At 38.6% G+C, this 7,439-nt stretch overlaps 1 long non-coding RNA gene across 1 annotated transcript; it reads right to left on the minus strand.

The window, feature by feature from the left end:
* Positions 1–1,398: 1,398 nt before the first annotated feature.
* On the minus strand, positions 1,399–4,239 carry LOC108166406 (uncharacterized). Its single transcript, XR_001776748.1, has 3 exons — positions 4,058–4,239; positions 1,540–1,624; positions 1,399–1,444 (listed from the first exon to the last, which is right to left on the minus strand). It is a non-coding gene; the product is annotated as an uncharacterized LOC108166406 (long non-coding RNA).
* Positions 4,240–7,439: the final 3,200 nt, after the last annotated feature.

Raw genomic sequence — 7,439 nt, forward strand, 5'->3', positions numbered from 1 at the left:
AATATTAGAATTTAGTCAATGATTCCAAAATACTGTAGAGTTGTGTTCATCATATACATGTTATTCAGAAAATTCTCAAATTTCAATTATAAATAATTTGTAGATGATGACTCAATGGAAAATATAAAGATTTCAACAGACAGAAAACAAAAGTTACTTCAAAGAGAAAGAAAACAAAAAACAATCCTTCAGCAGATAATTTCCTAAAGATTCTCTGAGGAATGTTTCCAGAACCTTTCCCAATCTGTGCTACGAAGGATAAAGRCAGTTCTCAAGACAAAAGGGGTTTCAACCCAGTACTAACAAAATGTACCTAATAAAGCGGCTGGTGAGTGTATGTAATCTACCATTTCTTCAYAAGATTCCAACTGTGGACAGGAAGAATCTGTACATTTATTTTTAGTATTTCTTTTTTTWACTTAGTTTGTATTTATTTTTAGCAACACTTTTCCTCAGTTMCATTCTTCTGTCTCTCACTRATAAATATCTTCGGCATTACAAGTTGACAAAAGAAGATGAGGCAGCAGTAATACCGACAAACGTTATAGCAACGAATGCAACAAAGATGGAGTGATAACAAAACAGAAACAAAAGCAAACTAAAATAAAATAAAAAACATACAACATACAAGTCCCCTTAATTTGTCTTGCTGGATAATAATAACCGGATTCTTACTTTACATTCAAATTCTCTCCATGTATTAGAATAAACAAGCTTTTTGACTGATATTAATGTGGTTAATGCTGTTYTTTACATTGTAATTTTTACGGATTTTGCAGGAGCCCTGGAAAATCACCATGTCTCTCGTCTTACACCATATCTTGCTCACCAGCACCCACATTTTTAGAATTTCTATTGACATGAAATTCATAAGGTTTATTGACAACAACCCAAGTAATTCACGAATATAAAAGAAGCAAAAGAAATTTGTCCATAACTTGATATATGTACAATGAAGTGGAATGGTATATGGAATAAAAGTGAGAAAAGGATATGCAAAAAGGCATAGAAAGTCAACAAACCACATGAAATCTCTCAGTACTTGGAAAGCATACATTCTCCTGTGKGCAAGTCAATATCAGCTGGCTGAATATTAACTGATGAACTTTAAAAGGGTTTCTCAATACCAAGGTACTGCCCAGAAGGGAGCAATTGGTAAAATATAAGAGATCACCACAAATGAAAAAATGTACAAATGGCAATAGTTTCACTTGCATCTCTATTTTCCTGAATGGTCCAGCAGGCACCCTTAGAACCATAATGCAGTAGCATAAAAGCATAATTTYACCTTAAGGCATCTCTTCTCTAAGCTGAGAAGAGATGCAGCTTCTCAGATTGGAGAACCTTTTCMATCTTTTCAAAGTTATTACTCACATCTGTGAACTGTGGCCTCTTTAAATCATTGTCTTTGTGCTGCAGGAACTTTTCTTCCTCTGGTGGTATTCTGCAATTTAAAGACTTGTTTATCGTATTTGATTTTTACACAAATTATAGAGATTAAATGCAAGTCAGTGAGCGTGACACACAGCTGAGACGTACCCTGTCTCCATTGCCCCGTCGAGGTTCATCCCATTTGTGATCTTCTCCATTTCCATATTTAGAGTAAAAGGTTTGAGTTTAAATTCTGGAACATAGAAAAGACATAGAGGAGAGTAGAGTGAAGATGGTTATTTGTAAGACATCAAAACTAAGAACGTTTTGATGTCTTCAATTTGAAATGYAAAAAAGGTGAATTTCCTRCATATTTCAGCGACTTCAAAATGGGAAAAAGCCTGAAAAACAATTGGGTCCTTCTTTAAGATTCAAAAAGATTATGAACTTTAACACAAAAATAAGATAGAACAAGCTGGTGTAATGCTTTCCACCAGACAGATTATTTACAGTAATCTTAGTGTGCAGAGAAACTCAACTTATCCATCGTTGTTAGGAGATCTGCAAATATAGAAATCATTTTTGATGTTATGTTTTGCAATGTATATCTTGCATATATATATATATCACAGTGTATGTGTGTGTGATTTGTTAATAAGAATGAACAATTGTCAGCAAAAGTAAAATAAGAGACATTTGTGCCAACATTTTTTTACTCTTTGTGACGCAGGAACACACACCCAACCAACGGTCCAATCAGGTTTCAGAGCTTCTTTCCAGTGCTGTCCTGAATCTCTGTTCAAACAGACGCCTGATCATGTGTACTTTTCAATGACTGGTATATTGGAATATTGTAGCTGCCCTTGGTAAAAGGTTGAACAAACAAACAAACAAACAAACAAACAAACAAACAAACAAACAAACAAACAAACAAACAAACAAACAAACAAACAAACAAACAAACAAAACCCACGCCCGGGCATTGGACAAACTTAACTGCTTTCGTAAAATTATGACCATGTGTTTAATTCAAGGTAGGCAAAGACCAGAAAGCACTTAAAAGCATTGCAGGTACCACTTCMCCTGCCACAAAATACACCAAAGAACATTGTTTTAAGTTTTCTCCAGACCCATAAAACACATGCAGACTGAACAGCCAAACTCCCATGAATCCCCTCTGCAGTCCAGGGTAAACATCTAGCCCACCTTTTCATAGCCAGGATTAAAGCCATGGCCGCTTCTCCAGAGTCTGACACTCAACAGTTAGTTGGACTCTCTTTTCCAACATCCAAAAGTAAAGTTTCCCAAGCAGGATAACGACTGTGATCTTTCAGTAGCTCAGATACTCTATGGCCCCTGTTTTTTTTGTTTTTTTTTAATGAATTTGGACCATAAGCCCTTGTTGAGTCTCCACTCAGCAAGTGTTGTCCAATACTCCTTGCATTGTTAAAGAGGCACTTCAACATGACATCTAAACAATAAATTCAGCATTTTGGGGTGAATCTCATCCACTGTCTGCTGTATGCAAACGGTGGTAGACTCATCTTCCCCAAAGTCCTCAGACTTTGGTGTTTGTACAGAGGACATGGTGTTTGGGTGTTTGGATTGAGGTGATCCTCAAAGTGCAGTCTCCTCTACTCCTATCAGTGTCGTCACTCGGGGTCAGCAGCTGTGACATGCAGTCAGGGGATCCTGATAAGATCCCCAGAACCAACTATCCAACCTGGCAACACCTAAACTATCAAAGTACTGCTACAGTAACTCAGATGAGCTGTGCTCTTCCACTGATCTCCTTTGGTTTCATTGCCTAATTTATGTACTCTCTTTAACATTATATTAACTTATTTTGTAATCCCCCCTGAAGTTATTTTCATATATTCCTGAACACAAATTTGTGCCGTAAGTTTGCTGAAAACTGCTTCAAGCATTGTTTAAGAGCATCAAAATCAAGAGGTTATCCTTTTTCCCATCAAGTAAAATTTGGAAAAATTGACCAWAGCCTAAAATAAAACAGTTATTTCCGAGTTTGAAAATCTTCTTGGTTGACCCAGCCTTCTATGTCAAACCGAGCAGCAACAGTGAACAAGTTGTTCCTGGGAGAGGCCCAGCCCTCTTTTCCTGACATGGGCTCTGTGGGTTTACAGCTTATATAAGACAGAGGCTCTGTTTTACCACGGCATGTCTTCAGCAAGCAAAACACTTGTTTACAAATATTGCAACATTATTTGCGTGTTTTTTCCCAATCTTTCTTTATGATTAATACTTTTCTGTCAACGACATGTTATTAAAAACATAAGTTCATACAAGTAGAAATTAAAACAAAAATAATCAAACCTTCTGCATAAAACCAAAAATTACTCATGTCTCCCTTCCATTTCTACAACAATAGCAATGACAACAATAAGTTACTTAAGGCTAAATTTAATGTAAATTGATGACAATGTCATATGTTCCAAAAATGTTTTCTCTGGTCTGTTTTCAGCAAATGAAGTTAGCGTCAATCAGTTTGATTTAAAAAGAGTTTAAATCAAACTGTTAACACAGTCGACTTGTGTGCCTGTGAACGCCCAGTGAAACCAGTTTGACCAAGCTGTCAAAGTGTTTCTCCCATGCTCCCTCACTCGTCCTGAGCAGATCTTGTCAAAGCAGCCAACACGTGGCAGCGCAGGGCCGTTCAGAGACCTACCTTCAGAAGCAGAACCAGGAGGAGGTCAATACCACGGTGGTACTTCTTGGAAGGATAGGTGGTGSAGTTTAGGAAGACAGGATGGAAAAGTTGGGCCGTTTGGAGCCCAGYTGAGAGAGCGGAGAGAGGTTCGGGGGAAAGGGGAACAAACGTGAGAGTAGACAGAGTAATGGGAGGGCTGCTGGAAATAACGGTTTCAGGTTTCTCCTGATGTCACATTTAGAGACACTCCTCTTCCCAAACAAGAGTAACAGAGAGGAGTCAACTGTGATGGATTGCTTCATGGRATTTACATACTCRCGGTCAKCCAAGAAACACTGGAGCTATTGACTTGTTTCAATSTTTAACAGYCTCCAAAACTATTTGACATTAACATATGGAATCAAAGAAAATATGGAGAGATGGGGCGGGGGGTAGAGCGCTACGGGTTGCACAACAACACTGGGCAGTTCTGCACCAAAGGCAAACTGGAAAAAAACTTGTGGTTTCAGATCAGTATGGAAAAGGTTCCACAGAAAAGTAAATACACRAACAGTCCMAGTGATTGACGTGAGCAGCGGCTGAAAAGAGTCGTTCTACAGCTACAGATGGTTCAACATTCACACGTTCCCACAGCTGCAGTTTCTGCTGCGTTTCCTCAGGAAATGTCTGTCAGCAGCATGGATCTCTGGAGCTCATTTAACAACCTTGATTGTTTTATAAGAACAGAACTAGTTAGTGTTTGGATCTGATGGATCAATGATTATATCCTTTATGCCACAGTTATATTCAATCCTTTGTTTACAGGGGTTTTTTTGTTTTTAAAAATCATAACAAGCATGGATTTGGATTTTGTGCGTGTTTTTTYAGTTAATTGAGTGATTGTTTCCAGCTGTCCCTCGTTTTCCCTTGACTASCCTCTGTGTATTTAGCCCCACCTGTATCACCTGCTCCCTGTCGCATCTTTGTATGCACTCCCCATGCTTACCTGTGTCTGTTCCTTTCTCACCTGTGTTTGCTGGATTTGTAAACTTATCACCATTAAAACCATCATTGTTTCACTTCCAATCTGCGCCCCWCCATATCCATTCTCACCACAACCAACCACAATTCATGACAAAGCAGTTCTCTGAGGCCATCTTACWATAGTTACAATCGTTCTTTCAYTGATCAATAACCATCTTAAGAATTTAACATAAGTCATGTAGATATGGATATGGCTCCTTTAGAAATATTAATTGCACGGAGGTTTGCTGCAGAGATGATGTTTGTTTCACTTGCATCTGTGAACAAGCTGTGGCGAGATCATGTCACCATGTTGTCTTCTGAATAGAGTTAGAAAGAGCTCATCAGAGGATTAGAGAGGCAACATGAGTTAAGCCGGACTGACACGAGACACAACACATACACACGCACACCAGGAAACAACATAGACACACACTAGTCAACACATTAGGGGCCAGACATTACGAGGAGCCGTCTCATCCCAGCTAGGTGTGTTAGCTGAACCAAAAGGAAAAGAAAGGAACTGTCATAAAATGGTCTTTAMTATAGTTATTAAAAATGTCATTATAGGGTTTCATAGTGTGGCACAATGAAAGAGAGCAAGGCATAAAAATAGTAGCCCTCCCTTTTATTTTTATGTTAAAGGTCACTTGCAGCGTGAAACTACCGTTAGAATCTATTATTTAAAAAAATGTATGAATTTCACCAGCAGAGCTACTATAACCCGCTGAGTTACACTGGAAGTGACCCGGCCCGTCATTCTCCGCTGTGCAACAAGGCATCAGTTCATCTCATTATATCTTTATTTAAAACCATTTAAATTCTAATAAACTTTTCTTCGCCAGAGCTCAAGGCCGCCAAGAAACGCTGCACATGTTGGCGGGTAAGACTTTTATTGACCATATGGCCTTTTAGATTTGTTTCACTGCAGTTTTATTGACTTTCTTATAACACATTATTGTGAATTATAACTGGCTGCATTTTTTAAAGCACTGCTCATTCTTATTAACTTTTTAAATTCCTAGTTTGACTAGGTGGCGTTGCTGCTGTTTTCAAGTTTTGTCCACTTATTAGCGCCACTCGGTGGCTACAGTGTGGACTGCAGCTTTGTTGATGGMRRARRAACAACTTACTGTTTCAGGAAAACTGCTAATCCGCCGCCAACTATGGCCATGCTAGCCTTATCATTCATGGCAGGTTATGTCGTAGGGAAGGAATACYGAATGTCAGCTGAAGTGTATATCGACATAGTTCCCACTCACTCACAACAAATCTTCATATCCAATATAATCACATAATAAAATGTTGTTCCAATTGATCAAAACAATGCAGTCAAATTCAGTTTATTATTCAGCTTGCAATAAAAAAAAATGCAATTTCTGACTTGCATCATTCACTCCTCCGAGACAAGCATGTAGTGACAGCGCACCATCACTCGCATTGAGTCACTGACTTTGCAGCAGCCATGCATGTAAGAACAGCCCCTCTTCCAGAAAGAACCCTCCAGCAGAACCAGAATCTGCCTCAGCCTGATCAATCATCTGGTACAAATGACTGAGGGTTTGAGAAGACSGAGCACAAAACAGAGAACCGTGCTGCTTTCATAAACTAGGATCAAAGAGGAGTGTACATAAATTAATTTGAATCTATTTGATWGGACTGAACTGACAGGAYCTGTTTTGTAAGCATTTTGTTGTGAATCTGCAMCCCACGTTAGTTAAAGCGTAATTCAATTAGAGTAGAATATGATATTGTAAACAGYCCCAAAAGTTCCCTTTTGTTGGAAATGGAAAATTATTGATCAAGACCAGTTGACTGGAACAGAAGAAAATCTGTCTGCTTGAAAGAGAAATAGGCTTTTTATTTTGTCTTTGAGCAAGTTTATGTTATAGTTTTTAAGTCGGTTCTTATGTGCTCTCTGCTTTCCTTAAGTTATCTCTTAAGGATTGCCAATCTGTTTAAGCTGCTATTAGCACTCTGATAAACATGTGTTAGTCTCACAGCGAGCTCCTCTCGACCAATCAGAGCGTGAAGATCCACTTAGCGGTGACGTCGCTAAGCTTCTTACTGCTGCAGGTGAATGGAGGAGGAAAGTAAANCCCAAAAGTTCCCTTTTGTTGGAAATGGAAAATTATTGATCAAGACCAGTTGACTGGAACAGAAGAAAATCTGTCTGCTTGAAAGAGAAATAGGCTTTTTATTTTGTCTTTGAGCAAGTTTATGTTATAGTTTTTAAGTCGGTTCTTATGTGCTCTCTGCTTTCCTTAAGTTATCTCTTAAGGATTGCCAATCTGTTTAAGCTGCTATTAGCACTCTGATAAACATGTGTTAGTCTCACAGCGAGCTCCTCTCGACCAATCAGAGCGTGAAGATCCACTTAGCGGTGACGTCGCTAAGC

This window comes from Poecilia reticulata, linkage group LG7, assembly GCF_000633615.1.
Source record: "Poecilia reticulata strain Guanapo linkage group LG7, Guppy_female_1.0+MT, whole genome shotgun sequence".
Lineage (NCBI taxonomy): Eukaryota > Metazoa > Chordata > Actinopteri > Cyprinodontiformes > Poeciliidae > Poecilia > Poecilia reticulata.